Genomic DNA, 18,191 nt, shown 5'->3' on the forward strand with positions numbered 1-18,191 from the left:
AAACTTTTTGTAAGTGTACATGAATACATTTGGCATGTTAGTTTGCATTAATGTAAACATTATATAACAATTTAAGGTTATTTATTTGCAACTTATTACAAATTGATAGTGATTTTAAGCAAGTTAAAAAACCCTATTCTTGCAAGTGAACAAATTCTAGTAGAAAGTGATACATATAGGGTATCGTATCCACAGGGAACGTTGAATAAATCTTAGTCTAAAGTCTACTAAATTAACTCGAAAGAATAAATAGATTAAATGGTTCAAAACTATAAAGACTAATACGAATTAAATAAACGAGTATGAGAGATTGAGAAAGTAACTAATAATACGAACAACAATCAATAAGAATGGGTTTCTAGGACAGTCGAATCCACCGTTATTAATATGACCAATAGGTTAATTAGGACGAGAATTATAAGTTTTATTGAGCAACCTAAACTACAAGTCCGAATTACTCTACCGTACATAATATTATGAACAAATAGGTGACATAATCTATCCATCAAAGCATAAATTATTCAACTAATTACTCACAAATCAATAAGAACCATTGCATAACATCATACTTTAGACTACAAGAACAAAGTATGTAAATTAGATAACCATTCAAGCCAATAAATAGTCCTACAAGGATTATTATCAACGTAAATGGAGAAACAATAATTGAACAACGTATCTAGAGTTATGTAATCATAAAACCAAATATAATTCTCAAACAATTAAACTATAAAATCAGATTAATAAGGTTTCATCTAAGCCCTAGAATTGAGAAATTAGCTACTCATAATTAGGGAAAACATCACCAAATTAGGAGTAACCATGAAGAATCTCCCGGAGCAACCCGCTGAATTGCCGCCTCGACCCACCACCACGGCCACCGTCCAAGGTTGTTTTTGATGTTCTGTTTCGTCCCCCCCTGTATCGCTGCTGCCCCCTCTCTTTATAATTGCTCTTTTGCTCCTTGTTGCCCAAGGAGACGATCTCTTGTACGAGATTTCGGGTGTATGAATTAGCAATTTTCCTTCCTTGGATTCATCGTATCAATCTAATGAAAGGAAATATCTTCTCTTTCTTTTGTCCTTGGCTTGCGTGACATGAGCTGCTTATCCAAGGCAATTATATTTTCCTCTTTAGTCTTCTAGATGATGCGTGTCAATTAGTTAGATATGATATGGGCTTCCTTGGTTTTTGCTTCCCATTAACAAGTACATTAGGATTATTCATATACTATCCTGCCCAAAACATAGTAGTATCAATTAGTGGAGTATTAAAAAGTTACTTATAAATAGTCACAAGATACCCACTATAATAAATACTAGTAATACATATAAAACATATGAATTAATATCTACTATAGCATTATATGACATAATAACCAAGTATTAAGGGATTAAATTATATAGTATTACGCACTTATCAACTCCCCCACACTTCAACTTTGCTAGTCCTCGAGCAAATATAAATAATATGACATGTTACACATCCAACTCGAGACAACTTAATGTATGATATCACCTCAACTTTCTTAGACAAGACATAGACAAAGGAGAGCTTAATAATAAACTAATACATTTCATTCCTTTCTTGAAATTAAAAGTTAATCTTAAAAACGTTTGTTAGGTTATAAAGCTATGAACGCTATTGATCTTTTATTCTCAAGCAACCTTTTGATCATTTAGTTTGGTCTTACATGTAATCTAGGTGCTCATGTGCATGTGTATTGACGTTCGAATACGAGACACTTTGTTTAGACTTAATTATTGTTCCAGTTGATTTTCTCTTACTTCCCAGTGCATTAGCACTTAGTACCCGCACATGGATCGTCCCTTTTCATATGACATTGCAATTGCCACCTATTGATCTCAAAGGAGTACTCGATACTTTGCTTGCCTTGGCTTTTAGGGCATTTTAATTTGCTTTTCCGAGTTCTTTTATTACAAGAACTTTATATCCTCTTTTCTTATAATGGTTCATCATCTCACATTTTAATTTTTTTTTTTTTTTTTTAGTCCTACTAAATTTTCTTTGAACCGTTACTCACTCTTTTTATAATAGCAAAGTCAAGTAATTCTCCAGTAACCAAGGGCAGTGAAAAAGTCACCAAGGAAAGTAAGAGATACTAGTTAGGTAGATTAAGATATAAAAGTCTATCCTCCGTATCTCGCATCTAAGCCAATGGATAAAGTGTGCTAGATTACACGCAAGCATAAGCATTTTTAAGTTCAATTAAGAAGTTGCTCGAGTTAAAAATCTTCACATTCATAACTTTAGAAAAACACACATTTTTTTCTTTTCTCTTTTTTTTTTTTTAAATTAATTAGATTAGAGTCTATTACTAAGTCTCCTTACTAGTAAGTCCGAAAGAAGAGGTGATTTTTAAATTAATTAGATTCCACGCAAATTCCGGCAGCACCTCCCCATAAATTGGACATCCGGCAATTATAATGCCATAAAATTTAAACCTGTAAACTCAAGCATCTAATCACCGGTACGACAGCCAAACACAAAATCCCATCACTATATCACAACAACCATCGTACCACAATAATCACAAATACACCAAATATGACCTTTATGTACCAATTTTATCTCTCCCCCACACTTATTTATAACATTGCCCTCAATGCAACAAGAGAATGGAAGAAAACATAAAATAAGAGAGATGGAGCGACACAACCTGGCGAGTGACGAGCAGATTCCATAATCTGAAGAAAAGAAAACTCAGCAGCGAAAATACTATAAATCAAATTCAGTCCTGGCAGAATAGTAAGCGTCTAGTTGCTGTGAATCTGCAACAAAATAAACAATAGCAGTAGGGGTGGACCAATATTAATAAGATAAATTTCAATAAATAACATTAAGAAAAATAGAAAAAGGAAGAAACAAAAAGAAAATAAAGAAATTCTGGCTGCCTCCCAGTGAGCGCTAAGTTTTCAAGTCTTTAGCTAGACTTAGTTATCCGATTCAGTTGATGTATATAGGGTCCACCAGATTGATGGACTCGATAAGTCCTTCCTCAACATCATTAGACACTGCATGCTTCAGTCGTTGCCCATTAACCATAAGCTGACCATCTCGGGGGTCAGAAATCTGTACAGCACCAGAGGGAAAAACCTGGTTCACGACAAAAGGACCATCCCACCTAGATCTTAGTTTACCTAGAAAGAACTTGAGTTTAGAATTATAAAGCCAAACCTGCTGATTAGGTTCAAAAGATTTTCTAGATATATTTTTATCATGAAAAGCCTTGGTTTTAGCCTTATATATCTTAGCATTTTCATAAGCATCATTACGCAATTCATCTAGCTCATTTAATTGTAGGCGACGATTAGAACCAGCTTGTTTCATATAAAATTAAAAGCTTTAGTAGCCCAAAAAGCTTTATGTTCTAATTCAACAGGTAGATGACAAGCCTTTCCATAAACTAGTCTATACGGTGACATCCCAATCGGGGTTTTAAAAGCAGTACGATAAGCCCAAAGTGCATCATTTAACCTTAAAGACCAATCTTTTCTATCAGGCCTAACTGTTTTTTCAAGGATTGATTTTATTTCACGATTAGACACCTCTACTTGACCACTAGTTTGGGGATGGTAGGGAGTTGCTACCTTGTGTGTCACATTATACTTTTTAAGCAATGACTCAAAAGAACGATGAAGAAAATGACTACCCCCATCACTAATAAGTGCTCTAGGTACACCAAATCGAGCAAAAATGTTATCCTTAACAAATTCCATTACTACTTTGTGATCATTAGTCTTAGTGGCTTTCGCTTCAACCCATTTAGAAACATAATCTACCGCAACTAATATATAAGTGAAGCCAAAAGAGGGTGGGAAGGGACCCATAAAGTCTATACCCCATACATCAAAAATCTCAACAATCAATAGGGGTAAGGGGCATCATATTACGACGAGATATGGCTCCTGTTTTCTGACATCTATCACAAGCAAGGAAAATTTTTGTGCATCTTTGAATAAAGTGGGCCAATAAAAACCTTTGAAGGACTTTAGCAGCGGTTCTACGCCCCCCAAAATGCCCCCCACATGCATATGAATGACAAAAGGTTAAAATATCATGATATTCACTTTCAGGTACACATCTACGAATTACTTGATCATAACAATATTTAAATAAGTACGGATCTTCCCAAAAATAATGCTTAACCTGCGAAAAGAACCTATCTTTCTCTTGTTTTGACCATTGAGAAGGTATCTTACCAGTAGCAAGGTAATTGACAATATGCACAAACCATGGAAGACGTGTATGAGACACGGTAAACAAATGTTCATCTGGGAAATCATCCTGCAGAAAATGGTCAGCATTTTGTTCAAGAATTATCCTAGATAAGTGGTCAGCTACTGAGTTTTAGACCCCTTTTTATCTCTAATTTCGATGTCAAATTCTTGTAACAATAAAATCCACCTAATTAACCTCGGTTTTGACTCTTTCTTAGATAATAAATACCTTAAAGCTGCATGATCAGAATAGATTATCACTTTTGAGCACAAAAGATAAGAGCGAAATTTGTCAAGTGAAAACACAATAGCTAGTAACTCTTTTTCAGTAGTAGAATAATTTTTCTGATCATCAGTTAGAGTTTTACTAGCATAATAAATTACATGGGAAACTTTATTTACCTTTTGACCAAGGACTGCACCAATAGCATAGTCAGACGCATCACACATAATTTCAAAGGGTAAAGAAAAGTCAGGGGGTTGTACTATAGGTGCTGAAACAAGCAGAGATTTTAACTTTTCAAAAGACTCCACACATGACTCATCAAATAAAAATGTAGTATCTTTAGCAAGGAGATTAGTGAGAGGTCTAGCAAGCTTACTGAAATCCTTAATAAATCTCCTGTAAAAACCTGCATGTCCTAGAAAAGATCTAACATGTTTAACAGAAGTAGGAGTAGGAAGATTAGCAATAAGATCAACTTTAGCTTTATCTACTTCAATACCCTTCTTAGAAATTCTATGACCCAAGACAATACCTTCATTAACCATGAAATGACTCTTTTCCCAACTGAGAATGAGATTTACCTCTTCACACCTTTTTAAAACAGCAGTCAAGTTATTCAAACAATCATCAAATGAGGATCCAAATACATAAAAATCATCCATGAACACTTCTAAAAACTTATCAACCATATCACAAAAAAGAGACATCATACATCGTTGGAAAGTAGATGGTGCATTGCATAAACAAATGGCATGCGTCTAAAAGCAAAAGTACCTGCTGGACATGTAAAAGTAGTTTTCTCCTGATCTTCAGGATAAATAGCCAATTGATTATAACCAGAGTATCCATCAAGAAAGCAATAATCTTTGACCTGCTAAACTTTTCTAAGATTTGATCAATAAAAGGTAAAGGAAAATGATCTTTCCTAGTTGCAGAATTTAACTTACGATAATCAATGCAAACTCTCCAACCCGTAGTCTGTCTAGTAGGAATAAGTTCACCTTTACTATTTTCCACAACTGTGATTCCTGACTTTTTAGGTACAACTTGCACAGGACTGACCCACTGGCTATCAGAAATTGGATAAATAATACCTGCATCTAACAGTTTAACTACCTCCTTCATAACAACTTCTTTCATATGTGGATTTAACCTGCGTTGCATTTCTCTAGAAGGTTTAGCATTATCTTCTAAAAATATTCTATGCATACAAATAGATGGGCTAATCCCTTTTAAATCAGCCACTGACCACCCTATAGCTTTTTTATGATCAATCAAGACTTTTATGAGTCGTGATTCCTGCTCATTAGACAACTGAGAAGAAATAATTACAGGTAAGGTCTTATTAGATCCCAAAAAGGCATACTTGAGTGTAGATGGAAGAGCTTTTAACTCAAGTTGAGGAGGAGAAATAATGGATGGTATAGCTGGAGACTCAGAAAGAGGTGGTAAAGGTTCATGTTTAGCTACCCAAGAAGAAGTTTCAAGCAAAGGAGCGTCATTAAGAATTGACAAAAATTGTTCTAACACATCACTCAAATCAAGAGAACTTAAGTTTTCACGTGAAATACTAGTTTCTAACGGATCTCTAGTAATAAGAGCGGGTAATGATTCTTCAACTAGTTCATCAATTAAGTCAACAAAGAAACACTCAGATTCATTTTCCAAGGTGGGGTGAGCAGAAGCTTTGAAAATATTAAGTTTGATTCTCATATTTAAAACAGAAACATCCATTTCTCCAGACCTACAATTAATAGTAGCATTAGCAGTTGCTAGAAAAGGTCCCCTAAGATTACTGGAATATTTTTAGATGAGTTTCCAGGCTCCATATCTAACACTACAAAATCAACAGGAAAGAAACCTTTATCAATCTTAATTAGCACATCATCAATCCTACCTCTAGGAACTTTGATAGACCTATCAGCTAATTGTAGAGTACAATTAGATGGTTGCAGCTCACCTAAGCCTAATTGCTGATACACAGAGTAAGGAATCAAATTAACACTTGACCCTAAATCTAAGAGAGCTTTTTCAATTTTATGATCACCAATATGACATGAAATAGTAGGAACTCCAGGATCTTTGAATTTAGGTGTTTTGTCAAATTGCAAAATAGAACTTACTTGTTCACTCAAGACAACTTTCTTAGAACAATGAGCTTTAGATTTCCTTTTATAAGTGCACATATCCTTAAGAAATTTGGCATAAGCAGGAATTTGTTTAATAGCATCCAAAAGAGGTAAATTGATTTGAACATGTTTAAAAGTCTCTAAAATGTCTTCTTTCTGCTTATTCTTTCCATAAGGTGAAGGTGCATCTAAAGCTTGAGGATAAGGAACTCTAGGCTCATAAGGAATTGTAATCACAGATTCACCATTTTTAGGGGAAGGGGATTTTTCTTTATTTTCAGCAATTTTAGTCTCTACATTATCTAATTCATCATTGTCATTATTACCTTCCTTGTTAGAAATTTTGTTATCTAACTCTTTACCATTCCTTAAGACCATTACAGCTTTAGTTTGTTCTTGATTAAGGCCTTTAGGATTAGCAATAGAACTACTAGGTAATTTTCCATCATCTCTTTTACCTATTGCATTAGCTAACTGACCAATTTGAGTTTCTAATTTAGCTATGGACTGCGTGTGAGAATCAACAACATGCATCTTATTTTCAATATTCTGAACAGAAGAAGTGACAGTCCCTAAAGCAGAAATAATTTTTTCCATGTCAGAATTGCTACTACTAGGTTGTGAAGTTTGAGATGCATACCTTTGAGGTTGATAACCAGGAGGATTATTATTCATACCAGATTGGCCCATTTGGTTAAGTCTTTGTCCTTGTTGTGCTTCTCCACTTTGTTGTTTCCATGAAAAATTAGGATGATTCCTCCACCCCGGATTATATGTATTTGAATATGGATTGTTGTGTGGAGGGAAGCCTTGGGCTGCATGAACCTGTTCCTGTGACACTTCAGAATAGTTATTAGGACAATTTTGAGATAAGTGAGTAGGACTAGAACATAGCATACAAACTTCATTCGTATTCATGGAATTCACATGCATATTGTTCGTATTCACAAGTTGGTCTATCTTTTTATTCAAAAGATCTACTTGATCCATTTTCTTAGTAAGTGCATCTACTTTATAGACAAGATCATGAGTATGAGATATTTCATAAATTCCTCCCTTACCCCCTAGAGTTCTAGATGCATTAGAGGCACTAGTACTAGAAGTAGCATGTTGTTGTGAATTTTCACTCAAAGTCTCAAATAATTCCCAGGCCTCATCACAATTTTTCTGCATGAAATTTCCACCACAGAAGCATCTACCATTTGTTGATTATGCTCATTAAGTCCATAATAAAAACTATGTATAAGTTGCCATTTAGGAACCTCATGATGTGGGCATTCACTTAACAAATTACTAAACCGTTCCCATGCTTCATAAAATAATTCATTAGGCTTTTGAGAAAAAGTTGTTATAGCACGTCTCATAGCACTCAATTTACCAATTGAATAAAATCTCTTTAAAAAATCTTTTTGTAATTGAGCCCAGGTAGTAACATGCTTGTGATTTAGCCATTCTTTAGCCTTATCTTTTAAAGAAAAATTAAATAAACGCAACCGAATAGCATCAGAAGAAGCATTAGCAAAACTAAAAGTAGAACAAACCTCCAACAATGCATCAATGTGCTTATAAGGATTTTCTGATTCAAGGCCATAAAAAGTAGAAAGCATTTGAATATATTGAGGTTTGATTTCAAAATTCCCTTCAACATTAGGCATCCTATTTCCAATTGGTGAAGTGTAAGTGCCAGGGGTGAAATGATCACTAAGCTTAGTTTCATCTCCCATGGTGATTTTATTATTCGAATCACAACCACTTATATTATTTCTTTTAAAAGCTCTTAATTCTCTAAGTGTGCGTTCAATTTCAGAATTATATGGTCTTAAATCACACGGCAAAGATCTACGACCACAACATAAACTAAACAAAAAAAGAAATATAAAGATTGGATGGAAAACACCTGAAAGATTGGACTTTAGCAGATTCTCCAAGCTGTATAATTAAATCAGGAGTAGTATCAAGTTGCCTGCACTGTAGTGATGGCCACTGGTGCGGGCTGGGCGGACCGGACCGTGGGCCGAAGTGGGCTGGGTTGAGATTTCACAGCCCAGGACCGGACCGTGAAATTCATGGGTTGGGTGGGCTGGTCCGCGGGCTGAAAAGTCTTGGCCCACACCGGTCTGTTACCGGTTTTCACGGTTCGAGAAGCGGTTCTGGCGGTTCGTGGGTCTAGTGGGCTGGACAGGGCTAGCGGGCTGGCATGAGATATTTTTTTTCAAAATTATTTAATCATTGAAATTATTCATTATTGTTATATAAAATCTTTAAAATGAATAAAAATATATAGAATTATTAAAATTAATGAATAATTTCATTATTTTAAAATTTGATTGAATTATAATATATGCAATTTGATTAAAATATATACAATTTATTAAAATATACACAATTTGGTTCAATAATAACTTGGACTGGGCTGGGCTGGTTCATGGGTTGGGCTGGACCGGTTTCGTGGTCCGGGCTGGGCGGTTTTAGTAGCGGGCTCTAGTGGGCTGGGCTCAAGAAATCTGGCCCACGGCCCATCCACCAATTTCACGATTCGAGCTGAGCTGGACCGGGCTTTTTGCAAGCCCGACCCACACGGCCCACGAGGTGGGCTGGGTTGGATGGGCTGGATTGGCCCGCACTGTTGGCCATCTCTACTGCACTGCCTGCACAAAGTACAGAATAACTAAAAATCAGTGCTAGAAATAAAAACACAATAAAAACAGAAAAACAAAAATAAGAAGACAGCTATGAAAGGAAATCTAGACTAAAAAAATCAGATTTAAGAAATGCAGAATGTAAATATAAAAATAAAAAATAACTACAATACTAAGAATTAAAATAATAGACAGATAAACGGAAATATTCTAAAACCGTTCCCCGGCAACGGCGCCAAAAACTTGATAGTGATTTTAAGCAAGTTATAAAACCCTATTCTTGCAAGTGAACAAATTCTAGTAGAAAGTGATAAATATAGGGTATCGTATCCACAGGGAACGTTGAATAAATCTTAGTCTAAAGTCTACTAAATTAACTCGAAAGAATAAATAGATTAAATGGTTCGAAACTATTAAGACTAATACGAATTAAATAAACGAGTATGAGAGATTGAGAAAGTAACTAATAATACGAACAACAATCAATAAGAATGGGTTTCTAGACAGTCGAATCCACCGTTATTAATATGACCAATAGGTTAATTAGGAACGAGAATTATAAGTTTTATTGAGCAACCTAAACTACAAGTCCGAATTACTCTACCGTACATAATATTATGAACAAACAGGTGACATAATCTATCCATCAAAGCATAAATTATTCAACTAATTACTCACAAATCAATAAGAACCGTTGCATAACATCATACTTTAGACTACAAGAACAAAGTATGTAAATTAGATAACCATTCAAGCCAATAAATAGTCCTACAAGGATTATTATCAACGTAAATGGAGAAACAATAATTGAACAACGTATCTAGAGTTATGTAATCATAAAACCAAATATAATTCTCAAACAATTAAACTATAAAATCAGATTAATAAGGTTTCATCTAAGCCCTAGAATTGAGAAATTAGCTACTCATAATTAGGGAAAACATCACCAAATTAGGAGTAACCATGAAGAATCTCCCGGAGCAACCCGCTGAATTGCCGCCTCGACCCACCACCACGGCCACCGTCCAAGGTTGTTGTTGATGTTCTGTTTCGCCCCCCCCCCCTGTATCGCTGCTGCCCCCTCTCTTTATAATTGCTCTTTTGCACCTTGTTGCCCAAGGAGACGATCTCTTGTACGAGATTTCGGGTGTATGAATTAGCAATTTTCCTTCCTTGGATTCATCGTATCAATCTAATGAAAGGAAATATCTTCTCTTTCTTTTGTCCTTGGCTTGCGTGACATGAGCTGCTTATCCAAGGCAATTATATTTTCCTCTTTAGTCTTCTAGATGATGCGTGTCAATTAGTTAGATATGATATGGGATTCTTTGGTTTTTGCTTCCCATTAACAAGTACATTAGGATTATTCATATACTATCCTGCCCAAAACATAGTAGTATAAATTAGTGGAGTATTAAAAAGTTACTTATAAATAGTCACAAGATACCCACTATAATAAATACTAGTAATACATATAAAACATATGAATTAATATCTACTATAGCATTATATGACATAATAACCAAGTATTAAGGGATTAAATTATATAGTATTACGCACTTATCACAAATTTACATAGTATTGTTATTACATGGTCACGTTAACCTATTAAGAGATAACCCCGGAAAATGAGTGAAAAAAAGATAAAATCAAATTGAATATACAACAGCCAATTTTACAAATAAAATCAGATTTCTATTTTTTTTCACTCATACCTAGTGATTATCACAAGTTATCACTAACAGTGGCATATTTACATAATTGAAAGAGTAACAAACAAAGGCATGATTACATCAACCAAAGAGCAACAAACAGATGCATATTTACATAAATAAAAGAGCAATAACAGAGGCATGATTACATGAATCAAATGAACCAATTGTACAGGGGAACATGGATAACGGAGGTGAAGAACACTAATCCTAACAAAAATGTCTTTAATAACAAAATTGTACAGGGGAACATGAGTAATAATAGATGGCAATTACACAGGGAAATATGGATAACATATGTGAATTCATGCATGTAACACCTCGACGATTCTCTCGTTTTCAAAACACATTTCTAATATAAAACCTAGAGAACCATCAAAGCATTATCGCCCGTGTGATAACGTATCGGCTTATTTAGAATTTTACACCGGGAAACATATAACTAAACTTTAGAATTTAAATATAACAAATAATTAAAGTAACTTTAAAACCAAACAACACTGTTAATGTTAACTTCAATTCAAACTTAAATATAAAGTATCTACTAAAACAATAGTTAAATCAATCTGTTACACAAGCTCTCCGTTCCCAGATCCTCATGATGCAACATCTGCAAACCTGTAGATTTCAATGCACTAAAGCATATGTTCACCAAGAATGGGTCATCACATGATCAATAAGGCAAGACCATGATCAACACATACAAACAAAGCATGTAATTAGCAAAGTTGAGTACTACATAATAATAAATAAACATTCCTAACATGATGCTAATAAATAATAACATACAATCTAATAATCTGAGGGATTGGTTTATATAATCTGATGCGGTCAACAAGAAGACAGCATCAGATGGAACTCCCAACTTTCCCTCCCATTTTTAATGTCCATTTTCGGATGTGGTTTTTAAGTGACATATAAGGTTTTTTCCACTAGCGCTGCCTTAGATATAGGTGCAGTTCCAGGATCTAAGTTTATGGTGAACTCAACAACTCTCACAGGTGGCATACCTGAAATTTCACTAGAAAATACATCCATAAACTCATTCACAATTGGAACATCCTCAAGATTCACTCCAACTTCTATAGAAATATAATTCACACCCCTAACTTGCATCGCAGAAATAACCCCAAAGTTTTTAGGCCTTCCAAAACGTCTATAGGAGGTCAATTTTCCCAAAGGGTTTCTCAACACTACCTTCTGAACCTCACAGTCTATGTTAGCCTTGTAAAGACTTAACCAGTTCATCCCAAGAATAACATCTAGGTCTCCCAAATTGAATTCTATTAAATCAGATGGAAATACACAGTCTCCCATCTTTAAAGGCAAATTTCTAAACAATTTGATACACCTTATGATCTCCCCAGTAGGTATACTGATAGGCAAGTCAATTTCTTCAAAATCTACTAACCCCAGGCTCTTTAGGACAGATGACGACACAAAAGAATAAATCACCCCCTAATCAAACAATGTTTTAACAAGGACAGAGTTAATAGAAAAATTACCAAAAACTACGTCGACAGATTTTTCAACTTTATTGCGACTCATCACATACAGTTTACCTGCAATCTTATTCTGGTTGAGGTTCTCATTGACAGGCTTACTATAGTTCCTTCAGTTGTTTTGCAACCCTACAGGCTTAGAACCTTGGTTTCCTGATTGGTTGAACCCCGATCTGACCTGGTAACCACTCACATTGCCTTTTTGTTCCTTGCTTTGCTTAGTATAGCACTCATACTCCCTATGGCCCTTCTTTTGGCAGTAGTTACAAGTCATTGGGTCTCCCTACAGTCTCTACCAGGATGGTTGTTGTTACACTTCTTGCAGTGATAAACTCTCTTTCAGCTCGACCCTTATTGCGGTTATCCTGGTTGTTCCTCCCTTGAAATTTCCCATTCTCATTCCTGTTTTTCTTTAAATTCCCCTGGTTTCCCCCAGCATTATAATCCTTTCTTTTCTCACCTACCACAACATTCTTTTTACCCCGCCTCGACTTGAGTCCATAGATGTGGGCGGCTCTCCCATACACAATATCTAGGGATGTAAAGGTCTCACCTCCTAATCCCATTCGTATCTCATCAGTCAACCCTTACTTACCTCTGAGACTTCAACTCCTCAGTAGCTACAACCTCAGGTGCAAACCTCGACAGTGCTATGAATTTACTATACTCATAAATGGTCATACTACCCATCCTAAGGTTAATGAATTCATGGGCCTACTGCTTCCTCATAAACGCAGGGTAAAACTTCTCTCTTAAGGCAATCACAAAAGCATCCCAAGTGAATCCTTCCACATCACTCAGTCTAGCTCCATTTTCCCTCCATCATAAATCAGCCTCATCCTTAAGGTGCAGCATAGCCTGACCCACTCTCATATTCTCAGGACAGTTCACAGTCCCAAAGATTTTTTTAAACTTCCTAATTCAGTTTTCTAGGAAGGTAGGATCAGCTAGCCCCTTATAGTACGGTGGCTTAACCTTATCTAACCTTTCAAACATATCCCATGTAGTATTAGGACCCTCAGCTCTCTCCTGAGTCAGTTTTTATGCCAATAGGCGAATTGCAGCAGCTAGGTCGTTGTTGTTAGCCATCCTACTGCATGACCTGAAAGTAATGTAACTCTACTTTAGGTTTTAATATAACTTATATGCCAATCTAAGAAGACAACATTTGATTTGATCAAATAAGATCGCATCAACAAACAATTTCTCAAACAATTCCAAGTACAACATAAAATGTTATTTAGCAACCACATAATCATCCATGATAAAATTTTCACATCAAAACACACACGTGAAAACAAACAAGAATTTGATCACATAATAAAATGATTTCCAACACGTGCCTAGAATAAATTCTTGCTCACTTGAATAAATAAGTATTTAACTTTTGTTCCTCCAAAAGGGTATCATTAAATAATTGTTGTAACTATAACATCATATTTTCCTAAAACAAAAGTACTATAAAATAAATCTAATCACTGTTGGCCAACTACCCAACATTATTATACTATACTATATTTTTCTTTAATAAACAATACATAAATAGTGATCTAAGGTGCAACATTATCATTCTTGTCCTTAGATTCCTTGTATCGTTCAAGCGTGAAGATCTCATCTTCAAACTCATCTATGTCCTCATTGTAATAATCGATGTATTTGTTTGGTCTTTTAGATCATCGTGTAGGTTGAGGCTCATCATCCTCTGAATCTGAATTAGTTATATACCTGAAGACAACACTGTAAAAAATCTAATTTGGTCTGACCTCTAGCACGGTCGAACTCCACAATGAGCTCATCATCACTGGCCACACCTAATCTTAATACAGAACGCATACTCCATTCTAGGCTTGTATATTTATTATTGACAAGTTCATTAATACCATCACCTTCATCATCACTTATTACAATAGGATGTTGGTAACTTCCTACTATATTACCTTGTCTGGAAGACATGGTTAGGGATCTCAACAATCTCAACATCAACAAGAACATGAATCATATCAAAGAAATCATGATATAAAATAAGAACCGATAAGATCAGTTACTAAATGAGGCAAACTTAATCAAATGTGAGAGTAGCAGCCAATAACTAAATCACAGCAACCAAAGAGCAGCAACCTACCCTAAATCAAAACCAACATCAATCACAACAATCTTAACATCAACAAAAACATGAATCATATCAACATAATCATTATATAGAACAAGAACTGGTAAGATCGGTTGCTAAATGAATCAACCCCTAATCAAATATGAGAGTACCAACCAGTAACTAAAGCACAACAACCAAAGATCAACAACTTACCTTAAATCTACACCAACATGTATCACAACAATCTCAACATTAATAAGAACATGAATCATGTCAAAAAAAATCATGATATAGAAGAAGAACTGGTAAGATCAGTTACTAAATAAGGCAAACTAATCAAATGTGAGAATTACAACCAGTAACTAAATCACAGAAACCTAAGATCAACAACTTACCCTAAATCTAAATCAACATGAATCACATCAATCTCATCATCAATAAGAATATGAATCATATCAAAAAAATCATGATCTAGAACAAGAACTGGTAAGATCCCTATTAAAATGAGGCAAACCCTAATCAAATGTGAAAGTAACAACCAGTAACTAAAGCACAACAGCCAAAAATCAACAACTTATCCTTAATCTAAACCAACATGAATCACATCAATCTTAATATCAACAAGAAAATGAATCAGATCAACAATATCATGGACTAGAGCAAGAACTGGTAAGATCCCTAATAAAATGAGACAAACCCTAATTAAATGTGAGAGTAACAACCAGTAACAAAATCACAGCAACAAAAAAGCAACAACTTACCCTAAATTGCAACCAAAATGAACAACAATAATCTCAACATGAACAACAACATCAATCATATGAACATGATCATGACTTACAACAAGATCTGGTAAAAACAGTAACTAAATGAGGCAAACATGAATAAAATCAACTATAATCATAACCCTAAACATGAATAAAATCAACTAAAATTATAACCCTAAACATGCAACCTAAAACGCAAACAAATTCATGCTTCCGAACGCAAACCCACAGGTAGTTCATTCAAAAAAAATAAAAACAGAGGATAAAGTTAAGGAGTGGACCCATCTTCCGCAACATAAGTAAGGGGAGTTTGAAAAACCATTTCTTGATGGCTTTCAAATCCGAAGAGGTAAGATCGCCGCTAATCAAAGCCTTCAGGTGGGGGATCTTCAATTTCTTTTCGCTTTTTGTTGCGTTCTTGGACCACAAAACACCAGATTTGTTTTTGTTTTTTTTTGAAGGAGCACCGCAAGACTAACATAAATTCTCAATGTCGAGCTTCTTTTTTGCAACCATCGCCATTTTTTATTTGCTATCAAACTCGTCAAGCATCTCAAAGAGACGTTTCTTGGAGTTTGGCGTCAAATCATCCATGGAAAAATCCAGAAGAACAGGGGACTCAAAAATGAAACAAACTCAAAAAAAAAAACACAAATTTGGTTTTAGAATAATAGCAAGAATGCAAAGATTATTAATCTTAAGGTTTTTTGAGAGATTTGAAGTAAGAAACCTTAGATTTGAGGATTTGAGTACGAATAAGAGAAAGAAAAGTGTGATTCATAGAGAATGAGTACCGTAGGAGGGAGGGGGAGAAAAGTGAGGTGGATGGTGATTAGGGTTTTGGAGGGAGTTTTAATATTGGGGTTTGGGTGAGTTAAGGGAGGAGTTGGGTCTTAAATGGGGTTAGGTAGGGGTATTGGGTATTAACTGGGCCTAATTAAGTGAGTGGGTGAAAAACGAGTGGGACTTTTTTATTATTTGTAGTAAGTTATGTAAATGTAGTAATGAAAAATAGACGCTCCTAAATGGTAAAATGTAACAACTTTAAAAAGACGGAGGAAGTAATTGATGATCCAAAAGTTTGGATCATTCAATAGTCATGCTCTAAGGCAATGTTTAGTTCACCTGAAATTTTCTGATCTGAACTTATCTGATCTGATCTGAACTTATTTTTTTTGATCTGATCTGATTTGATCTGATCTGATCTGATCTGATTTACAAGATCTTATCTTTTAGATTTTTCTCAATATATAAGAAAAAATATAGTCATGTGGGGTCTTGTTTGATTCGTCTCAATGAGTACTTTATTAATATTCAATTATTCTAATTTTTACTAATATGTAATGAAAGATATTTAATAGTAATAATGTTTTTTAAATATAAGCATGATCTGATCTGAACAGATCTTATCTGAACTTATTTTTTCTGATCTGATCTGATTAGATCTGAAATAAGCAAAAATAAGGTGAACTGAATATGGCCTAAGGCTATGTTTAGTTCACCTGAAATTTTCTGATCTGAACTTATCTGATCAGATCTCATCTGAACTTATTTTTTCTGATCTGGTCTAATCTAATCTGATCTGATCTAATCTGATCTGATCTAATCTGATCTGATCTGATTTGATTTACAAGATCTTATCTTTTAGATTTTTCTCAATGTATAAGAAAAAATATAGTCATGTGGGATCTTGTTTGATTTGTCTCAATGCGTACTTTATTAATATTCAATTATTATAATTTTTACTAATATGTAATGAAAGATATTTAATAGTAATAATGATTTTTAAATATAAGCATGATCTGAACTGATATGATCTGATCTGAACTTATTTTTTCTGATCTGATATGAATTTATTTTTTCTGATCTGATCTGATCTGATTAGATATGAAATAAGTAAAAATAAGGTGAATTAAACATAGCCTAGGAGTATAATTATTATCTATCCACTAATTTTCATTAATGTCTAAAAGTTGTTTTAATGTTGAAGAGAGAGAATGTGAGTTTTTTTCCAAAAATAAGTTTGGATAGTCATAAAGCCAATTTGGCTCTACGTACATAACATATGCACATATTATTTTAATCTATATATAAGGAGTGAAATTAGTGTACAATATTGATGTTAAAAGTATGAATGTCCTTTTTGGGGTTGTTTTTGTTTCATTTATTGATGTAGCGAGAATGTCAAATGTGTCGTACATGGTGGCTTGGTTGGGCCGGGGTTGGCGAACAAAAAAAACACCTCATATACCTATTGAGTAAAGAACACTCCATGTATGTCCATGATATAGAATTGCACAATTGCACCTTTTGTTGCTGTGGCCTTAGGATATGTGGATAATGCCTACAGGTCATCCTATGAGTTGGATACAATCCTTCTAACTCCTCTCTCTCTCATGCCTTTTTGTAATTTGAGGTTCCTAGTTCTCTTAAGGTAGTTATTACTTTTAGTATCATTATTGTTAAACTTAGTGATAAATTTGATAAGACTGAACATAGTCCTGGGCAATCCAGTATGGAAGAGGAGAGTTCGATTCACATACAGCCTACAGGCTCAAAGGAGGTTTCATACTAAAACTAATTGACGATAGTAGGAGTAGCTCCTCTAGCTTATATTGTGGTACTTTCTCTCCTCTCTCTCCAATGTAGAACAACTCACATATGCACAATACACACGAATTCAACAACTTGAACTCCAAATTTCGAGTGAGATCAATATTACCTGGCCTAATTTGTTCACTTAGCTTTAACAGATACAAACCTTTGATTATTGAAATGGTTTCAGCTTTGGAAGTATTTTTTTCAAAATAGTCATAAGACTTAATTTGACCTCTTAAAACAGTTTAAAATGTTGTACTACACGCTGACTAAGAGGTGTCACAT

The 18,191-nt window shown here is 34.6% G+C and overlaps 1 non-coding gene and 1 pseudogene across 1 annotated transcript; one reads left to right on the forward strand and one right to left on the reverse strand.

Annotated features, from left to right (window-relative positions):
* Positions 1-2,967: 2,967 nt before the first annotated feature.
* On the reverse strand, positions 2,968-15,830 carry LOC104893275 (uncharacterized; annotated as a pseudogene).
* On the forward strand, positions 7,857-7,963 carry LOC125498140 (small nucleolar RNA R71). Its single transcript, XR_007274906.1, has one exon. It is a non-coding gene; the product is annotated as a small nucleolar RNA R71 (small nucleolar RNA).
* Positions 15,831-18,191: the final 2,361 nt, after the last annotated feature.

The sequence above is a fragment of the Beta vulgaris genome, chromosome 5 (genome assembly GCF_026745355.1).
Source record: "Beta vulgaris subsp. vulgaris cultivar EL10 chromosome 5, EL10.2, whole genome shotgun sequence".
Taxonomy (NCBI): Eukaryota; Viridiplantae; Streptophyta; class Magnoliopsida; order Caryophyllales; family Amaranthaceae; genus Beta; species Beta vulgaris.